Source organism: Pinus tabuliformis, chromosome 4_2 (assembly GCF_031772625.1).
Source record: "Pinus tabuliformis cultivar Carrire ecotype Pingquan chromosome 4_2, CPIR1, whole genome shotgun sequence".
In the NCBI taxonomy this organism is placed as follows: Eukaryota; Viridiplantae; Streptophyta; class Pinopsida; order Pinales; family Pinaceae; genus Pinus; species Pinus tabuliformis.
Genome location: NC_142304.1, coordinates 791,389,213 through 791,403,385, shown reverse-complemented (window position 1 = coordinate 791,403,385; position 14,173 = coordinate 791,389,213). Strand labels below are relative to the sequence as shown.

Below are 14,173 nucleotides of genomic sequence, written 5' to 3'. Positions count from 1 at the left end.
ATAAAGGAAAGGGATCTGATGATGCTCCTTCTGCAGAGGCGAAAACCACCTCAGATGAAGGTGGGGATGTGTACTTGGCTTCTTCAAGTACACATGTAGATCATGAGGCATGGTTGATTGACTCAGGTGCATCCTTTCACTTCACTCCCCATAGAGAGTGGTTATGTGATTATGAGAAATACGATGGTGGTGATGTCTTCTTAGGAGATGATAGGAAGGCTAGAATCATTGGTCGGGGAAAAATAAAGTTGAAGTTGCAAGGTGGAAGGGTTAGAACACTTCCGGGTGTTCTACATATTCCTGCATTGGCCAGAAATCTGATTTCTGTAAGCAAGTTGGATGATGCAGGTGTAAAGACGGTGTTCGAGAAAGATACCTGCAAGATGGTTCGAGGAGCACTGATATTAATCCGGGGAGTTCGGATTGGAACTCTGTACAAGCTGCAAGGTAGCACTGTTGTTGATGGGTGCAATAGTTCTATGGTTCCTGAAAATGGAGTAGAGAATCTAGTGGTCTCTGGAGAGAATACCATGTTGTGGCATCAAAGGCTTGGACATATTGGAGAGAAGGGCCTTCGAATACTTCATGGTAAAGGTATGGTGGAAGGTATGAATAATAGCTCTCTGGATTTTGATTTTTGTGAAAATTGTGTATATGGGAAGCAGAATCAGGTGAGTTTCCCCTCTGGTGGTAAGAGGACGAAACAGATATTAGAGCTTGTGCATTGTGATGTGTTTGGACCTGTGAAGGTTCCATCACTGGGTAAGTCTGTGTACTATGTATCATTCATAGATGACTTCTCAAGGAATACATGGATATATTTTCTTAAGAAGAAATCTGAAGTCTTTGACAGGTTTAAATAATTTAAGGCTCTGGTGGAAAATCAAACAGAGAAGAAGATAAAGGTGTTGAGGACAGATAATGGTGGAGAATTTTGCAGCAAGGAATTTGAAGAATTTTGTAAGAAGTGTGGTATAGCACGGCAGAAGACTACTCCATATACACCTCAGCAAAATGGAGTAGCAGAAAGAATGAACAAGATGTTGATGGAAAGGGCAAGAAGCATGCTCAGTGGTGCCGGGTTAGGACAAGAATTCAGGGCAGAGGCGGTGGATACTGCATGTTACCTGATCAACAGATCACCTTCATCAGCGTTGGAGGATAAGACTCCACAAGAAGTATGGACTGGGAAGAAACCCTCTCTTTCACATCTAAGGGTATTTGGATGTGATGCATATGTACATGTTCCAGAGGAGAAACGAACCACGTTGGATAGTAAATCTGAAAAGTGCATCTTTATTGGGTATAAGGATGGTTTAAAGGGTTATAAGCTTTGGAACCTAGTCACACGGAAAGTTGTGTACAGCCGAGATGTGTTGTTCAGAGAGGTAAAAGATGTTATTCAACATGAAGTCCAACCAAAGGAACCTGAGAAGATAGAGTTTGAGCCAAAGGAGGAAGAATCAAACTCTGCAGCAAAGGAGGAATCAGAGGATGAAGAGCCACAAACTCTGGCTGTGAGAAGATCAGTTCAAATTTTGCTTTGTCTGTTACTGATAATGATCCCAGAACTGTGAAGGAAGCAGTGGATTCAGAGGATGGAAAACTCTGGAAAGAGGCCATGGTCGATGAAATGGCATCTTTGCACAAAAATGAGGCTTGGGATCTCGTGGAGTTGCCGGTTGGAAGGAAACCCATTGGCAGCAAATGGGTGTTCAAGAAGAAGACAAATGCAGAAGGAAAGGTGGAGAAGTACAAAGCTCGGTTAGTAGCAAAAGGTTATTCCTAGGTGCTGGGAATTGATTTTGGTGATATTTTTTCTCCTATTGCCAAGGTAACTTCTATTAGATTACTTTTATCTGTTGTTGTTGCTTTTAATTTTGAGGTAGAACAGATGGATGTGAAGACAACATTTCTTCACGGGGATTTGGAAGAGGAAATCTATATGAAGCAACCTGAAGGCTTTGCGGTGAAGGGTAAGAAAGAACTGGTATGCAAGTTAAAAAAGTCTCTGTATGGGTTAAAACAATCACCAAGGATGTCGTATCAGAAATTTGATACATTTATACAGGGACTTGGCTTCACCAGAAGCAAAGCAGATCATTGTGTGTATTTTAGATTAATTGGTGACCGTATTATTTATCTGGTCTTGTATGTGGATGATATGTTGCTGGTTGGAAATGACAAAGAAATTATCCAGGATTTGAAGACCCAATTGACCTCCAAATTCGACATGAAAGATCTTGGTGCTGCAAACTATATTTTGGGCATGGAAATTAAAAGAGATCGGTCAAAGAGGAAGCTCTAGTTAAACCAGAGGAAGTATGTTGAGACAATACTCCAGAGGTTTAATATGCAGGATAGTAAACCGGTGAAGGTTCATATTCCTGTAGGTGTGAGGTTATCTGCTGAACAGTGTCCCAAGACACAAGAAGAGGAAGAGGACATGTCCCGTGTTCCATATGCAAGTGCAGTGGGTAGCATAATGTATGAAATGGTCTGTACTAGACCAGACATTGCACATGCAGTGGGAGTATTGAGCAGGTTTATGTCAAAACCTGGGAAGCAGCACTGGACAGCAGTGAAGCGGGTTTTCAGGTATTTGCGTGGCACTAGTGATTATGGTTTGTGCTACCAAGGAAGACTAAGATTGGACAGAGTTTTGGATATTCATGGCTTTGTTGATGCAGACTAGGCTAGAGATCTGGATCAGAGAAGATCTACAAGTGGGTATGTGTTTAACCTATTTGGAGGTGCAGTTAGTTGGATGAGTAAGAAACAATCTGTAGTGGCACTATCAACTACAGAGGCAGAATACATGGCAGCCACTCATGCAAGCAAGGAAGCAGTTTGGTTGCAGAGATTGTGTTCAAGTATGGGGTTAGTACAGGGAGCTATAAGAATAGATTGTGAAAGCCAAAGTGCAATTTTCTTGGCAAAGAACCCTGCTTATCATTCAAAGACAAAGCACATTGATGTTCAATATCACTTTGTGAGGGATATGATAGAAGACAGAAAGGTGTTGCTGGTAAAGGTGGACACTTTGAAGAATACTACAGATGCATTGACAAAATCTGTGAGCTCTGAGAAGTTCTCTTGGTGTAGAGAAGCAATGGGAATCAGGGCTGAAAAATGACTAAGCTCTCCTGTGGCCCCCTGTGGAAAGAAAACAACAAGTGGGAGATTGTTGGGTTGTGTTATATTCTTTCCACGTAGTTAATAGGGGGTTTGAAGGGCACCTGTAACCCCACTTTATGGGGTTCGGGGCAGCGCCTCGGAAAATTTTGGTTTTGGACCACATGTTAGGTTGGGCAGACCCACCTATGGTTTTGTGCATGATTTTCGCACATGTTTTTTAGATGCGATGGTTTTCGGTCCATGGTATTGGATGCTTCGGCATGTATAAATATGTATTGTAACATTGAAAGGAACATAATGAAAAATCAAGCTGGTATTGGGTTATGCTCTCGCATTGTTTATTTTCTTTGTTTAAGAATTCGTATGCAGGTAATTTCTGTATATGGTTAATTCGTATGTAGTTGGTGTTTGCATTGTTGTTCAATCAAATTAGTGTGTATAAGTTGTCCTTTTAAATAGAACCCTCAACTGGTGCACCATTATTTTTATTTTATTGAGCTATTGCCTTTATAGGCTTATGAACATGAAGATAGCAAGTAAAAATAATCCAAATTCCAACCCTGCCCCAGATTCCTTGCAAAATAAAGTTAACTCTACACCTACCATATGGTGAACCATTATATTAAAGGTGAAATGATTGTTTCAACTATGGACTATTGCGTCATAACCCAATGAGAATATTATTCCTAAATATGTCTCATGATTCTATGTTTACTTTGTTTAATAAAACATAATGAATAATGGAATTGCGAGTGTCACATGATTTAGAAATAGTGTTTTAGAATAGTAGAGAATAAAATTCCCAATAAAATATCAAACAATTTATTTACTCACGTTTTATCCAATAATCAGTTTTAGTATTCCAACATCTCTTTTAACATTTTTAAGTAGTAATTCCACATTTCAAAATATCAACATATATTTTTCCATAAAATAAAAATGCTCTAATTCCAATCCAACCTAAAACCTAAAGTAATTATCTCAAAAATAAATGTTTATCTTATTGACCTAGACTTTCATTCAAAAGCCCATTTTATTCTAACAATATTTAAATATCTAAAATCGGCAATAAAAAATTTAACCCAACAATTTCATTCGAAAGCCTATTGATATTTACGCCTTATCTCCTTCTCCTCTTCCGGTGTAAAATCATTTGCAATGTTGAGCTCCCTACGGACATTCTCACATGTTTCCAAACGAATACATATGTCCGCCATGCGTTTACAAGCCAAATCCACAAGACTTCTGATATCCAGATAGTGGGCAGCACATGCAATGTCAAACAGAGTTAAACGATCAACATTGAAGAAGTCGATGTCCCACTGGTCGACGTCGTCTATTGTTTCTATTGGACGAGGTGGGTGATGTACATGATATTCACAATATTTGATAACCATCACCAGGATTTCACTGTAAACATTGGGCAGAGGTATGAGATGGTGGGTGCCCATGTCCTCCATTACCTTCCTTATAACACCTGACTGTAATGCCACCGCCTTCTCCACCTCGTATGTTTTACCGTCCGCGCTCTGCAACCTCACCATCACCACCGCATTGCATTCGGCCTCTGCGTTTCTCTTCTTTGACGACTTCGCGGCCATCTCAGTGCATTCCTCTGCGTTTCTCTTCCTTGACAACTCCGCGGCCATTGCAGACGATGGACGAACAAAGAACGTGAACTCAAATACGTGGATGGACTAACGAAGAATGTGAACTCAAATACGTGGATGGACTAACGAAGAACTTGAACTCAGATACGTGAAGTGAGGATTGATCTTCTTTCTTTCTTTGAGAATACTTGAAATTTCTTTCTATATATATAGAATGTTAGATAGGCCGAGCAAATATTCTTACGGGGCCGACAAGTTATATGGTTGGCTTCATATTACATCGTGTCAAAAATCGTGAAGCAAAATTATATATTTTAAAATTATCTTGAAATGGGATTCCTTTATAATCATGGCCGTTTAATTTTCTATTTAGCACTTTATAGATATGTTTGAGGCCGATCATTTTGCGAGTTAGTTTGCTGGTCAAATCCAACTCAAAATTACAAAATTAATTTTATGCGATTATTTACTAATGTAATAGATTTATATTATAATTATTTTGGATAATTTTAATATAAAATAAAAATAATATCAGTAATTTATATTAATTATTATAATTTATTCAAAATAGATATAAATTTAGATTTTGATACCAGTTTAGATATTTCTTAATTTTGGATGTACAGCTGGTAGAAAAGGACTAAAGATCTTTTTACTTGAAAACTTATTTTAATCGTTATTGAGACATTGGGTAGATTAGTTAATATGGATTTACATGGTTCTAATTATAATTATAATTATAATTAATAATTAATAATTATTTTTTAATTTTAATCTTTTAATTTTTTTTTATAAAATTTGGGAGTCAAAATGTTTAGAGAACATTGTATTATATTACAATATGTTTACTATAATAGCCCGCCTATATCCATCTTAACTCAACATCTACCAAGCACTGGAGAGGGGTCAAATATTTTTAAACCAATCATATTCCACATGAATAACATGGGTCAATACCACGAGTTCTTATACCATGGGTCAATACAATGAAGCTATTATTATTTTAATGCTATTTTTTTATTATTATTTTTTATTTAACGTATGGTTATTTTTATATTCAGGGTTACACAAGACATTACATTACAACATCTCTACCATACTAGGTTGGACAACACCTCTCGGCTAAATAAAATGGATTTTTGGTGGTAATCTACTTTTGAATGTACAAAAATGGAATGCATATATAGATTTTACACCCTGAAAAACATTTAGGCACCTGTTCTTTATGTATGACTTTTTGTAGTTTATGGTTGGAATTGGCGAAACAAAAGTGTGGCCAAATCTTGATTTTGGTTTTTTTATTACATATATGAATTCAACACCCTCAAAACCCCGAGGTAACTTCAATATGAATTCAATACCCTCAAAACCTAACGGACACTTCAATTGTGAATGGTTCACCTAGTGATTGTTGCCAAATCTTGCTTTGTGTTTATTAAACTGGTTTTTTTACTACATATATGAATTCAACGTGGAGAACTTCAATATGAATTCAACACTGTCAAAACCCTAGAGGAACTTCAATTTTGTGAATAGTTGGCCTAGTGATTTCAATGAATCCCGGCTGGATTCTAGAGAAATTAGATTGGAAAACAAACCGGAAAACTCTCCAAAAAGTCACACTAAAGACTACTCCCAAAAATTTATACTATATTTAAAAAAAAAATTGACCATAAAATGTTCCAAAAAATACCATTCCATTTATTAATTAGACTATTAACTTAATTCATAATCTTGATAAAATATCTCATAATCTTTAATTATTAATTCTTGGTTTATTTATTTATAATTTTTTAATTTCACTTATAAATTGAGTTGGAGTATGTCATATACATGATTTATTATTGTATTTTCATTTATTAAATCATTAATCATGATGATGATGATGCTTGTTAACGTCGAGCCTCCTATAATCCTTTTCTCGGTGCTATAGTTCCATTTGAGCTCATGTTGAATGATAATAACTAAATATCTATATGACAAAAGCTTCTCCAAGTAATTGTTATCATAGGTGAAATTGTCATAGTTTTTCCTTTTGGATTTAATTATCATGACTTTAGACTTGTCAGTATTAGCTACTTGTTGAGATCATCAGGGCTTTTGGCAAGACGAATGATATCATTAGCATAATGGAGATAACAATGACTATACCAGCGAGACCGGGTCCATCACATGCCATATATTCTAAATATTCTTCTATCTTATCAATGTAAATTCCAAAAAGGGAAGGGAATATGGGAAATCCTTTCTTAACTCTGATATTCAATTTAATCACTCCAGACCAACCATCAACGGTCTTACACTTAGCAATAAAATTCTCATATAACCTAGTTACAAGAACTCTCAACTTAATAGGAATCATTATCTCTTCAAGCCTTTTCCATAACTTCTCACAAGGGATGGTGTCGAAAGATTTTCTAAAGTCAACAAAAAAACATAAGAGATCTGTTTTACTATTACAACACTCTTGCACAATGGTCCTAAGAGTGGCTAAAATGTGGCTAATCATGAGAGTCCTCACAATCTTACAATCATTATCATACCAACGGTTGAAAGTTCTATCATTATTTTTATAAGATACCTTGGTAGAGAATTTGTTAATGGTAGTGGAGAGGGTTGTAGTAAAAGGCGTAGTCTAACTTATACATGAAAAAGACTTTTTCACTGGAATCCAACAAAATAATTTCAAGAAAGAATGTGTTTTTTATTGTTTAAAATGCATTTTTTAATGCATAAATGGATTTAGCAGCCTAAAAATACCTTGGGGACTAGAATTCTACATATTAAACCACTTAGGCTCAAGTTTTTAAAAATATCTACCATATTTTGATTAAAATTAACAAGATTAAATGTTGTGAAAAGGGCCATTTCATTTATAAGTTAGACTATGTTGTAGTAACGTTGTGGTCGATGTAATCATTGTTATCATTGTATATAGTTATATCTTATATTAATTATTTAAATGAACGACACACATAATTTGTCTAATAGATTTATTAGTATGTTAAATTTTGATGGTGAAATTTCTGTAACCTACATTAATACAAGTTATTTTTTATTAATGTTAACTGATTTTTAAAATATTATAAAATTATGAATTTTTAAAATTTCATTAAATTAAATATTATATATAAATATCACTTTATTCTATAACTTACTAAAACATTTATTTATAGTCACTAAATTTGATTGTGTAAAAGTAGCTTTTGGAAAATGTTTATTGACATTGGTTTTGTACTTCAATTTATTTAACATATTATTAATTTTTGCGATAACTTGTTGGGACACCATTGCGACAACTCACTGGGTCATCGTTGCCACACCTCTTTGGGTCATTTTTACAGCAACTCCTTCGATCACAAAATGGTAAATAAAGTCAAATGGGAAAAAAACATTTCCTTTCTCATGCAAGACCCTAAAGAAAATATCATCATTTCTAGAAAAGATTTAGATTCGTCTAAAGTACATAGAAATAACATGGATATTGATAAAATTGTAAAGATCCCTTCACATATAGTTCTATAACTTATTAGAGGACATGAAATGAACCCAAATGCTCCATGTCCTTTCACCCAAGTACAAAATGAATTCCAAGATCAAGGCCTACTACTTCCCTGCAATATGAAGTGTGGAGTTTGATAAAATTGTAAATATCCCTTCACATATAGTTCTATAATTTATTAGAGGATATCAAATGAACCCAAATGCTCCATGTCCTTTCACCCAAGTACAAAATGAATTCCAAGATCAAGGCCTACTACATCCTTGCGATATGAAGTGTATTCTTTTTAGAGATGCATTGTTTAAATGTTGGTATTAACATTGCTCGGTCATTTTTCATATGTATTGACCTTTCAAACATTTTTATGAAACTATGGTTGTTCATATGACCCCAAGGATAGAAGAGGAAAAAATGAAATGAAGCGAAGATCTTCATTTGTGAAAAAGAGGATTTGTGAATGCCATTTCATTATAAAAGTTATTGTTTGAATCCTCAACATAGCGATAATAAAATATAACATGTACGAGCATGAAGATATCCAAGGATGGCCTTGTCATGTCCAACATGACACTTCAGGTGATGCTAGGTCCCTACATCAACCAAAGCTATCAAGGGACATGGTTTCTTATGTAGAGAGTTGTTTCCTCTTGCAAGTGTCGATTGACTCATTTTGTAAAATGCATGTTAAAAAATATGTTGACATGGATTGCAAAACTCAAGTAGGGATTTACTTTTCTGTAGGAAGGACGTTGTTAACATATATAATCATCTAAGAAATGGAAAGTATTAATTGTATAAGAAGGATGAAATGTGTGTGAACCTTTGGAATAAACTCACCAAGATTATTTTTCTTTTATCAAAAGGTCAATGGTGGAGAGATCCCTTCTATAGTTTGAATTCATATGAAGTGCGTGTTGGAGACCATGGTGAAGCTATCGAATAATAACTTAATAGCCATGGCTTTAACATTTAGCACAAATAAACAAGGGGTGAGTATATCAAGAATGATTTATCTAGTTGATGAGGCCCAGAAATGGGTAATTATATAGGCTCATTTTGCCTCCTAACTCAACTTAATCCACCATTCTCATTAGTTTATTGCATGTTTTTTATTATATTTATGCTAGTCGAGTAAATTGGGTTAGTCATTATGCCATGAAGTCTAATGTGTGCTTTATGCAGATTTTTGGTCAATTTTGAGACAAAATCAAAGGATTAATGAGCATTTGGCAGCCAATATTTGAGGAAAACAAGGGAGAGGATTTGTAGGGGCTGTCCCCTTCATTTATGACCCCTTACCTCGAATCCTCCATCAGAAACTCAGAGCACAAGAAGCCACATTATTGCATCCAAGGGGTAGTCGAGCAAGCAAAGAAGGACTGTTGTTTATCTTTAGTTTTGAGAAGCCGAGCCCCTTGATTTCAGGAGAACTGTTGGGGGAATACATTTGTATAAATAAGGGGGCTTAGAGCCTCAATAGGTTAGGTAGTTATTAGTCAAATTTTTGCACTTTTGTGCAACTCTTGTTTAGCTCATTTTCAAGCTTTATTTTTGTGGACAGTTCATGTAATGTGACTATTATTTCTAATAATGAAGATGACATATTTCCTGAGCCAGTACTAATCTCTTTCAAAGGGCTGAAGCTCTTGGGTTAGGGCCCAACCCAAGCTACCCACCATCTCTTTCCTTTTACTTATATGTTTTTACTTTAGTTCACAAGTTAATTTCTGTTACATAGATTCATTTTACCTTGTTTAAAATAGGTTGCTTTTGATGGTTTGCATAGCTGCTTTTGTTTTAGTTGCTGAAGTAGGTTAATACAATGATAGATTAAGATTCAAAAAGGTCAACAACAGGCCTTGATCTCCTTTCTCCCTTCCTGGGATCATGATTTGAGGTCATGGCACCATTGTTGCCACCAAAAACATAGTTTTGCTCTTCCATGCAATTTCTAGTGTGATGACTTGATTTGAAAGTTAAATGTGTTGCTTCAGATTCAGTTTTCCAAGATCATTTCCTATTTTTACAATAGATCTCTTTGCATGCTTTTCTGTTCAAAGGTTATTGTTCAGCTCTTTCTATTTCTAGGTCAAAATTAGGTCACTTAGATATATTTCCATTTTCATGGTATAACTTGTCCTTTCTTTGCTCAGTTTCGGTAAGTAGATGTGAAGATCTCTTGTAGGACATCTCAGCTCACCATACATCGATAAAGTAGCCATCATTAGCTCATTTCTCATAGATTTCCCAAGTCATTCGCAACATTTCACCAATCTGCCCTAATTTCTGCATTTTTTCCATAAGCTTCCCTCTCACCATTTGAACAAATCCAACCATCATTTTTCTTTATTGATCTTCCTTGACAAGCTCCAGACACCTTAACACACCCCTATAGTCTTCAATTACCCTTTCCCACCATTTCTTCACCTTCAAAACCTCCAAAAATAACTCTCGTCATCCTCCTGTAGATCCCCTGTAGCCTCTTGTAGAACTTCCTGTAAGTGATTTTTTGAAATCTGATTGCAAGGGAAGTCTTCAGAAGGGTGCTAGAGGCTTCTTAGGACTCCTCCACACCTTCCTACACCTCTGCAAAAACTAGATCCACCCTCCATCGCCACCAAACCTCTGCCACAATCACAAACAAAAATATTACAAGCATAATAATTTCACATAAAAACACTCAAAAACCCAAAAAGATGTTTTCTTCTCATTTCCTTTCAGAAGTAGCTTGAATAGATGCAATTTACCTTTTCAGTAGTCAATGGCACTCATTTCATCAATTTTCATCTCTTTTCCTGCAAAAGTAGGGTTAGTTAGAAAAATTAGGGTTTGCGTTACATATCAGTCTTCTTTCTTTTTCTACAAATAGAATAGTCTCTATAGAGTTAGATTTCTTTCATCACAGTTGAAAGCTTCTTCTTGAAACTCATGGAAGTTAGGTTGAGCTCCTAGTGATCTTGCGCCAGCTGACCAAGTGATAGCCTGCAGTAAGAGCTAGTACTTGTGCATACAACATCGTCGCTTCCAAGTTTGTTACGAACTACCGGGTTGATAAAAGTAAAGTAGGAAGTCCCAGGACTTACAACATTATTTCTGCAATACTGGCGCTCACCACGTTTTGGTGCCGTTGCCGAGGAAGTGTCAGAGTATTTTGTGATTACTGCTTTCTTCCATTTTCTACTACAACATTCTGCTAAGTAGTTTATTTCAGCAAAAGTAGAGTAGTTATTTCATTTCAATTCTGCAATTTCAATTCTGCAAAAGTAGATTAGGCATTTCCCTGCTTTCATTTCAACTCTGCAATTTTCATTTCAGCAAAAGTAGATTAGTCCTTTCAATTCTACAATTTCCATTTTAGCAAAAGTATATTAGTCATTTCCCTGCTTTCATTTCAATTCAGCAATTTCCATTTCAGCAAAAGTATATTAGTCATTTCCTTGCTTTCATTTCAATTCTGCAATTTCCATTCTAGCAGAAGTAGATTAGTCATTTCCTTGCTTTCATTTCAATTCTGCCATTTCATTTCGGCAAGTTCATTTCAATAGTTGCAAGTTGTTTGTTCAATCAATTTCAGTTTTGCAGGTACAAGCAGAAGAAAAAGCAAAAACCACCCAAAAAGAGATTCCCTTTCATGCCTCATAGGAATAGAGATAATTCTGGGAAATTCCTACCCAACACCCCCACCACATCACAAAGCCACCCTTCTCTCTTCTTCGGTGGCAGTGATCCGGAAGAACCTATAGGTGAACAACCAGAGATATATGAAGATTCTATAGTAGAAGAAGAGGAAGAAACCATCCCTCTGGATACAATAGCTGAAAAACAGAAATGTTAGGGGGAATGGAGAAAGAGTAAAGGGTACCTTTCCCATCTGAGAGACCAATGGGGACACTAAAATGAAGAACATAAGCCCTTCAGACCTACTTCACTTCCACAGGTTGACTACCGAAGATCCTGATACCCTTTTGTTTGAATTTGTTGTTATCTATCAAACCTATGACTATGCAGAAGATGAGCAGAAGTTGAAACTATTTCCTTCTACCCTCAAGGATGCAACATTGCACTGGTTCATGGGGTTACCTAGCAACAACATCACAACTTGGGCTCAAATGCAGCAAGCCTTTAATAACAAATACCGGGACTACTATAGGTCAAAAGATACCAAGGAAGAAATATTCTGAATGACCATGGGAAGTGATGAATCCTTGGAAGATTATGAAGAGAGGTTTTAGCTCAGTTATAAAAGGGCCAGGTGCACCCTTGACCACGAATCTCTGAAGTTGGTCCTGCTTAGAGGAGTCCCGAAAGACCTTCTAGACACCCTCCATTTACTGGCTAGGGGGGACATCTACCAACTACCTTATGAAGACATAAAGACAGTTTTTAGGAACCATTCTAGGGCAGCCAGAGAGAGAGGTAGGGGGAGTCAACCCATAGCCAGTACCTCCTCATCCAATTCATCCCTTAAAGGAGAATTTGGAAATATGCGGAAGATTTCAAGCGCGAGATGATGCAGACTCTTGCCATGCAAATGGATACCTTGCATATCAAAAGGAAACAAGAGGAAGAAGAAAGGGCTTTGGCCATTTTTTTCCCTAGGTGCACTAGAAGGCATCCTAGGAATAAATGTCCATTGAACTCTATAGAAGTGTGTTCAGTCTGTGAAGAAGATCATCCTACAAATAAGTGCCCTTCCTTGCCCAGACTTAAAGCTATATACCAGGGGGCCGAAGGAGCCACTGAACCACTCTATTTCATGAGCCAAAGTAGGCCACATGGACCTAGACCTTACCAGCAGGGAATTCAAGGGACATCCCAGTCATATTACAACCCCAATCAAGCCACTTCCATGCCTTCTTGGGGCCCCCCTGCTCATCCTTCCTGGTCCACAGCCCCTCCTTTGTCATATCCACCTCAATATCATGCTCAACCAACTACTCATTCATTCCAGTCCTATGCTCAGCCACAACCTTAGTGGAATACACCTCATCAAGGGTGGAGGCCCCAGTACAACACTCCTCCTGCTCTTTTGCCTCCACCACCTGCTCAATTGCAACCATTGCCTCCTACTCCACCAAGGCAACCCCAAATGCCTGCTCAACCAAACCTGAACCCAAATAACAGACAGGCTCAACAAGTATATAGTGGGGAACTGACATGCCCAACTTATGCTGTGGAGATTCAGGAGATTAACCTACAATTTGGGAAGGTTCTCCCAGATAACCAGCCTCCCCCTAAGGAGGATGAGGAAGATAAAGAGGAAAGTGAACCAAAAGCAATTCCACCTTTCCCTGAGAGATTATCTGGGACAACACAGCCTACCCTAGAAGAAACTGAACTTCTGGGAGAATTGAAACAACTATGTGTTAAGATACCACTTCTCCAAGCCATAAAGGATGTGCCTATATACAACAAAATGATCAAAGAGAAGTGTTTCAGGCATCCAAGCAAGCGCAGGAGAGATGCCCCAGCCATCAATGTCATAGGAAAATTGTCTGACCTAATGCTAGGGTAGGTTATTTGTCCGAAGTATATAGACCCTAGAAGCCCAGTATTTTATGTTCACATTAATGGCACCATGATTCCCCATACCTTGATTGATCTGGGGGCTGCTATTAATGTGATGACAAAGGACACCATGCTCAAGCTCAACCTTTAGGGCTCCCTAAGAAAGACCATAACAATACTACAGTTAGTAGACCACTCCTCCGTGACCCTTGAAGCGATTGTGGAAGATGTCATGGTCTCTATCAACTCTTGGGAGTACCCTACTGATTTCCCAGTTCTCCAGTCGAAAGAAAAGCTCACTGGGTATCCTCTCATTCTAGGAAGAACCTGGTTGGCTACTGTAGATACCTACATCAGTTGTCGAGCCGGGAACATGACAATCAAGAATGGACATATGTCCAAGCAACTAGTCCTA

The 14,173-nt window shown here is 37.1% G+C and overlaps 1 pseudogene; it reads right to left on the bottom strand.

Annotated features, from left to right (window-relative positions):
- Window positions 1–4,241: 4,241 nt before the first annotated feature.
- LOC149172032 (SKP1-like protein 1A pseudogene) lies at window positions 4,242–4,787 on the bottom strand (annotated as a pseudogene).
- Between the last annotated feature and the right edge of the window lie 9,386 nt (window positions 4,788–14,173).